The sequence below is a fragment of the Chiloscyllium plagiosum genome, unplaced genomic scaffold, assembly GCF_037043375.1.
Source record: "Chiloscyllium plagiosum isolate Xiang-an unplaced genomic scaffold, Cpla_swu_hap1 HiC_scaffold_14, whole genome shotgun sequence".
Taxonomy (NCBI): domain Eukaryota; kingdom Metazoa; phylum Chordata; class Chondrichthyes; order Orectolobiformes; family Hemiscylliidae; genus Chiloscyllium; species Chiloscyllium plagiosum.
Genome location: NW_028270152.1, coordinates 6,755,217 through 6,763,382, shown reverse-complemented (window position 1 = coordinate 6,763,382; position 8,166 = coordinate 6,755,217).

Here is an 8,166-nt window from a genome sequence, read left to right as displayed (position 1 = left end):
AAGTACCTCGAGGGTTAGAGGGTCAGTCAGCAAGGCAGGGCTGAGACCACAACCAGTTTTGCCATCGTTTTATTGAGTGAAGGAGCAGGTTTGAGCCTCCTAAGACCTATGTGTCTAAAATGATACATTAGGACAGGTGACCAAAACACATGGCCACAGAGGTAGAGTCTGGAGGAGGAAAACAAGGCAGAGAGGCGGAGAGTTTTACAGTGGGAATTCCAGAACCTGGGTCCTCAGGCAGCTGAAGGCATGGCCAGCAACGGCGAAGTGATTAAGACCAAGGTGTTCAAGAAACCAGAGTTGTAAGGAGCACAGCAATCCTGAAGGATTGTAGAGATGACAGAGGTTTCCAAAGATGGGGAGGGGCAGCCAGACCGTAGAGTTACCTTATGGAGTCAGGGAACTGAAGATGGTGGGTCAGTCCCTGATAAGGGTAGCACGGTGGCCCAATAGTTAGCACTGCTGCCTCACAGCACCAGGGACACGGGTTTGATTCCCACCTTGGGTGACTGTCTGTGTGCAGTTTGCACATTCTCCCCATGTCTGTGTGGGTTTCCTCCAGGTGCTCCAGATTCCACCCACAATCCAAAGATGTTCAGGTTAGGTGAATTGGCCATGGGAAATTGCCCATAGTGTTCAGGGACGTGTAGGCTTTGTGCATTAGTCATGAGAAATGGAGGGTAGTAGGGTAAGGGAATGAGTCAGGGTAGGATACTCTTTGGAGGGTCGGTGTGGGTTTGCTGGACCAAATGGCCTGTTTCCACACTGTAGGGATTCTATGAAAAAAGAGCAAGGTGGTCTACTGACTTCAGTGTCCCAGAAAACAACTATACAAATGCAGGCTGTTTTTGTTGATTCTCGTGCATATTTTGATATCCGGAAAAGACACAAAAAAGACACCAAGACCCCCCCCATCCCTGCTAACAAAAGGTGCATTACTACATGATGGGGAATTGGCCCGATGCCTCTTGCAGTGGAAAAGCTTGCTGACCCTCACACCCCAGGTTGACAAATGAAGGATGGTAATTCAAGCAGTGTATTGGAAAAGATTCGGGTGGGGAAGGGGTAGGAAGAGAATCTGAACTTGAATTACAAAAGAACTAATATTCCTCAACCTCCCATATTCTCTGAGAAAGGGATGAGAATATTCTCAATGCAGTTTGTTAATTGCTTTATTAATTAAAATGTAAGAGCCGTCCTTATTGAATAGCAATTCTGTTCAACATTCACACAGTGGCCAAGACATTTTGAAGGAGGTGTTCATGTGAAATACTCTGTATCTTATTACAAAAGGTCTTTGATTCAACTCAATAAACACGTGCTATCCCGCAAGACCCAGGGCATGCTTTATGCAGCGTGTGGTACTGCATTACAACAGATGAGAGAGGGTTGGCTGAGAGATACAAGGCTGCAGTTGAATTGTGTGACTGTTCATCTCAGGGGTTCTCTTAGAGGGAACATGTTGTCCAGGATAAAGCTCACTGGCATTTGTCCCTCAGCCAACAACACAAAACAAAATAGATTATCTGTTCACTGTAACATCGCTGTTTCTCGGATCTTGATGGGACGTGTTTCCTAACGCACAACTCTCCACTGAAGTACCTCATTGGCTCGAAATACTGTTCCGAAATTAACCAAGAGATTTTTTTTTGACCTGATTAAAACATACAAGATTCTTAGACGGTGGGTGGGAGAGGGGGGATGTGGAGAGGTTGTTTCCCTGTTTGGGAGAGTCCAGGGCCAGAGGGGCATCATCTCAGAGTAAGGGGTGACACATTGAAGACAGAGATGAGGAGGAATTCCTCCTCTCTGAGGGGAGTGAATCTGTGCAATTCTTTACTGCAGAGGGCTGTCGAAGTTGGGCTGTTAAGAATATTCAAGGCAGAGGCAGACAGATTTTTAAATCAGTCAGGGCAAGGGGTGGAGGTAAAAGGGAGGGAAGAGGACATGAGGAATGTTTGATCGTCTATATTCTTATTGAATGGCAGAGTAGACTTGAGAGACCAAATGGCATTCTCCTGTTCCTATTTCTTACAGTTTCATCATCTGAAGACCATCAGACCATCAGAAAAAGGAACTGGAGTAGGCCATTCAGACCCTCAGTTTCCTCATTTCTCCTTCCCCCACCTCACCCTAGTTCCAAACTTCCAGCTCAGCACTGTCCCCATAACTTGTCCAGACTTGTCCGACCTGCCTAGCTCCTTTTCCACCTATCCACTCCACCCTCCTCCCTGACCTATCACCTTCATCCCCTCCCCCACTCACCAATTGTACTCTATGCTACTTTCTCCCCACCCCCACCCTCCTCTAGCTTACCTCTCCACGCTTCAGGCTCTCTGCCTTTATTCCTGAAGGGCTTTTGCCCGAAACGTCGATTTCGCTGCTCCTTGGATGCTACCTGAACTGCTGCGCTCTTCCAGCACCACTAATCCACATTCAACCCCTCAAGCCTGGTCTGCCATTTCATAGGATCATGGCTGATCCAACATTCCTCATGTCCACTTTCCTGCCCTTTCCCCATACCTTTTGATTCACTAACATATCAAGAACTTTTGACTGATCAAATCTTTTGACCTAATTCATCTGGTATGATAGTTATATTGAGCAACACGGTAGCTCAGTGGTTTAGCACTGCTGCCTCCCAGCGTCATGGACCTCATTTCAATTCCACCCTCAGGCAACTGTCTGTGTAGAATTTGCATATTCTCCTCGTGTCTGTGTGGGTTTCCTCTGGGTTCTCCAGTTTCCTCCCACAATCCAAAGATGTGCAGGTTAAGGTGGATTGGCCATAATGCCCAGGGATGTGCAGGTTAGGTGGGCCATTAGTTATAGGAAATGCAGAGTTACAGGCTTAGGTTGGGGTCTGAGATGCTCTTCAAAGAGTTGGTGTGGACTCAATGGGCTGCATGTCCTTCTTCCACTATAGGGACTCTATGAAATATCAGGAAAGTCTAGGACTCAACATTGAGCTAAAGTTGGTGATTTTGTTTGTTCTCTGCTCCTTCTATTAAATCAGTCAATGTAGCTGAGTGAAGTCAGGGTGATGTAACTGTAGGAGGCTTTGAGAATTGTGAGGTGATTACATGTCTTCGGCTCAGTGCCCACACTGTTGTTGATTGGCCTGGGAGGAAATGAAGTTGTCTGTACTGTTCTTCATGTGAAGCAGTTTATTCCTTTCCAGTATGAAGTTGCTCTTCAAGGTTGTGTTCCAAGGTTTGAATGTTTGTTTTCGGCTGGGAATGCTTTAATTTGTTGCCTGGTACTTTCTTCAGACTGTTGCAGATCTTTGAGGAGTGACCTCTTTCGCTACATTGTTGGTGCAAGCATGGATGGTTTTTTTTTTAGATTACATTACATTACAGTGTGGAAACAGGCCCTTCGGCCCACCAAGTCCACACCGACCCGCCGAAGCGCAACCCACCCATACCCCTACATTTACCCCATACCTAACACTACGGGCAATTTAGCATGGCCAATCCACCTGACCTGCACATCTTTGGACTGTGCACATCTTTTGTCTTCACTAATGTAGGCATTTTAGAACCACACCTATTACACAATACTGTAGCCTTAGAAGGGTTAGAATTTCATGTTGATATGGTCACATATGGTATTCTGTTCAGATGAGAGCTCTGTCTTCTCTGGTCAGATGCTTTATTGTGCATTAAGTAATCAATGTGCTCTGTGGAATGCTCAGCGTTCAATGGAACTTTTGTTCCATAATGTTTGTCAAACAAATGTTCAACAAATGAGTTATCCAAAAGACCATAAACAGCTTGGTCACAAATGAACTGAAATATGATTTTCCACAGCTGCATGGTTCAGAAAGTGTATACAGGTCATTAATGACACTATCTACAGACTTTCTGGGAGTTGGTGTCAGCTATTGAAGCATGATCCTGCCAGTGTCCCATTTGTTCTTGAACTGAAATACTGATCAAGAGCTGTTAGCAAGTTGTAAGCTGTAACCTGCAGGAGTTTGAAGTCATTGATTAGTTTCTTGTTTTGGAAAAATATTGTTAGGATGCTGGTTGTCCTGTCTGCTCATGTTGTTCTCTTGTGGCATTCTTAGTTTATTAATGTTGTTGTTTAGCATTTGTTGCTGCAAATATTGCTGTTGTAAGACAAAAAACTGAAAGTTGTTAAACGTTTCTGCTGCTCTAATAGCTGTTGTCAATGTAAAACTCAGTTTTCAAATGTGGCACCTTCAGAGAGATAAATGGAGATATTCCTTTTCCAAAAGATTTACAAAGGCTCAGTGTGTAGAATTTTCTCAAAATACCTTCACCAATGAGTTTCAATATTTTTTGACTGAATCAAAGATGGTTATCTTGATGTTCTTGTGTCTAAGATATTTTCACACCAAATTGTACACCACATGAGCACATTTGTGCTCTTTTTCCTTATCCAATTTTCCATATTTTAGTGGTGACCAGGAAGATTGATAAGGGCCAGGCAGTAAACGTAGTCTATATAGATTTCAGTAAGACTTTTGATAAGGATCTACATGGTAGGCTGTGCTGGAAGGTCAGATCGCCTGGAATCCAGGGGAGCTGACAAATTGGATACACAATTTTCTTGATGGCAGGAAGCAGAAGGTAATAGTGGAAAGATGTTTGTTCGAGGCCTGTGACTAGTGGTATACCTCAGGGGTCAGTGCTAATCCCATTGCTGTTTGTTATCCATATCAACGATTTGGATGAGAACGTACAAAACATGATAAGTAAGTTTGCAGATGACACTAAAATAGGTGGTATTGTGGACAGTGAGGAAGGTTATCAGAAACTGCAGCTGGACTTTGATCAGCGGGGGAAGTGGGCCAAGAAATGGCAAACGGACTTTAATACATAAGTGTGAGGTCTTGCATTTAGGAAATTCAAACCAAGGTAGGAGTTTCATTGTGAATGACAGGGCCTTAAGGAGTGTAGTGAAACTGAGAGACCTTGGAGTCCAGGTGCATGGTTCACTGAAAGTGGAGCCACAGGTAGACAGGGCAGTGAAGAAGGCTTTTGGCCTTCTTTAGGAGACTGAGGGGGGGGGGTATCTGTATAAGATCATGAGAGACATGGATGGAGTGAACGCACTCAGTCTTTTTCCCAGCGTTGGAGAATTGAGGACTAGAGGGCATCAGGTTAAGGTCAGAGGGGAAAGAATAAAAGGGAACCTGAGGGGCAATGTTTTTTACACAGAGGGTGGTACGCATATGGAATGAGCTGCTAGTGGAAATGGTTGAGGCAGGTACATTAACAATATTTGAAAGACAATAGTACAAATACATGAATAGGAAAGGTTTAGAAGGATGCAGGCCAGTGCAGGGAGATGTGGTCAGTGTGGATGGACATTTTGGTCGGCATGGACCAGTTTGGGCTAAACGGCCTGTCTCCGTGCTGTAGGATTCTATGACTCTATGAATGAGATCAAAAGAACTTTTCAGTTGCCAAACAAAACTTTGTCATTCAAGCTGTGAAAATAGCAAAGATATCATAACTTCACGATTAAGGCAACTAAGATACAAATTGCGATGACAATTTTTATTTCCAACCTGACACATACTCATTTACTTTGGGTGCCAGGGAGCAACAAATGACAGCAACCCGGTGTATTACTGACAATCTAACCCATTGAAACAGCAGACGAAACCCAACAAAGGATCACTGACCCTGCAGGGACATGGAGTAATTTTCTTGGGGTGGGGAAAGAGCACACATTTGATAAAAGCCCTGTCTTTTTTGTTCCCATAATTTGGCATTAGGTTCCTGAATAGGAGATAAGGGGTTGGTGGATGGATTAACATCTCGATCTGGCTGCTCTCCCAGTTAATTGGGCTGCGACAAGACATTGCTTTGGCTGACACTGGCAGGTAAAGAGCTCTAGAATTACTGGCCCACTGAATGACAGCTCACCAATTTTAATTTGTCACTGACATACTGATCCAGGATAATGAGAGACACACTTAACTCAGGCCTGCAAACTTATATTTTGTTTTCAGTCACATTATTGCTGCTAAGAGGCTGTGTAGAGTCACACAATGGAACAAGGGCCATTGTCACTGAAAGTGTAAAGGAACAAAGAGGAGGGATGCTATTTTTTAACACAATGAGTCAATTTATTCCCTTACTTGGTGACTGTTTCAAATGCAAGAGAAAAAGAATAATAACACAGAAAAGGAAGCAGGAAATGGTACAAATCCTGTAACATCAGCAGTTTGATGGGAGAGAGGGAGGTTAATTCTGTCTCTAACCCTGTACTGTCCCTGTCCTGGGAGTGTTTGATGGGGGACAGTGAAGAGGGAGCTTTACTCTGTCTCTAACCCCATGCTGTCCCTGTCCTGGGAGTGTTTAATGGGGGACAGTGTAGAGGGTTCTTTACTATGTATCTAACCCCGTGCTGTCCCTGTCCTGAGAGGGTTTAATGGGGGACAGTGTAGAGGGAGCTTTACTCTGTCTCTAACCCCGTGCTGTCCCTGTCCTGGGAGTGTTTAATGGGGGACAGTGTAGAGGGAGCTTTACTCTGTCTCTAACCCCGTGCTGTCCCTGTCCTGGGAGTGTTTAATGGGGGACAGTGTAGAGGGAGCTTTACTATGTATCAACCCCATGCTGTCCCTGTCCTGTGAGTGTTCGATGCAGGGACAGTATAGATGGAGCTTTACTCTGTATCTAACCCTGTGCTGTCCCTCTTCTGTAAGGTTTTAATGAGGGACAGTGTAAAGGGAGCTTTACCCTATATCTAACCCTGTCCTGTCTCTGTCCTGTTAGTCTTTGATGGTGGACAGTGTACAGGGAGCTTTATTCCGTACTGAACCCTGTGCTGTCCCTGCCCTGGGAGTGGTTAATGGGGACAGTGTAAAGGGAGCTTTACTCTCTATCTAACTCATTGCTGTCCCTGTCCCTGGGAGTGGTTTATGGGGACAGTGTAGAGGGAGCTTTACTCTCTATCTAACTCATTGCTGTCCCTGTCCCTGGGAGTGGTTTATGGGGACAGTGTAGAGGGAGCTTTACTCTCTATCTAACTCAGTGCTGTCCCTGTCCCTGGGAGTGGTTGATGGGGGACAGTGAAGAGGGAGCTTTACTCTCTATCTAACTCAGTGCTGTCCCTGCCCTGGGAGTGGTTGAGACTGATGGTGAGGAAGTACAGAAACATTGGATGTAGGATGGGTGCTAGCTCGAAGGGCAATAGAAACATTAGATGTAGGATGGGTGCTAGCTCGAAGGGCAAAATGGCCTCCTCTCGTGCCCACGTGGTTGTAATTCAGTTCAGAAACAAATCACACTCCACTCCGTCTGCTAAATGCATAACAAAGTGGCCATACGAAATGACTCAAGCAGAGGAAATACAACTTTATCTGTGAGCATCAATTGTGCTTATTGTAAAACCATTGCTGGCCATATTCAGGAAATATTATCTGTGCTTGTGATCCGTTGCTATTTATAACACTTACATAGGAAACAATCATACTGCAATGTGTTCGTAGAGTCTTTCAGCTTGATTGGTTTGCATGAGCTACGTATTCAGACTAGATAACTGCCACTCTTTCAGCATCCGCATTACCACACTGCAAACCACACATACTTTACATCTATCGACATAATCAAACTTTCGATGGGCGATGGGGACACTTAAAAGAGTTTTTGTGACTCATTACATTCTAACTACTCTGAAGGAGTTAGTATGTCATCTTTCTCAGGAGCTGGGTGGAGGTCAGGTCAACACCTTCAGTATTTCCTGCTAATAGCCACTTCCAGTTGCTACAGCACAAAATCACAGCCAGTCAGGGGTTCGTTTGTGAACATGCGGCTGGCTAAACAGCAAAGGGGAACTTCATTTCATTTGTGGGCGGCACGGTGGCACAGTGGTTAGCACTGCTGCCTCACAGCGCCAGAGACCTGGGTTCAATTCCCGTCTCAGGCGACTGACTGTGTGGAGTTTGCACGTTCTCCCCGTGTCTGCGTGGGTTTCCTCCGGGTGCTCCGGTTTCCTCCCACAGTCCAAAGATGTGCAGGTCAGGTGAATTGGCCATGCTAAATTGCCCGTAGTGTTAGGTAAGGGGTAAATGTAGGGGTATGGGTGGGTTGCGCTTCGGCGGGGCGGTGTGGACTTGTTGGGCCGAAGGGCCTGTTTCCACACTGTAAGTAATCTAATCTAATTTCGATTCTGTAACGGTCTTTG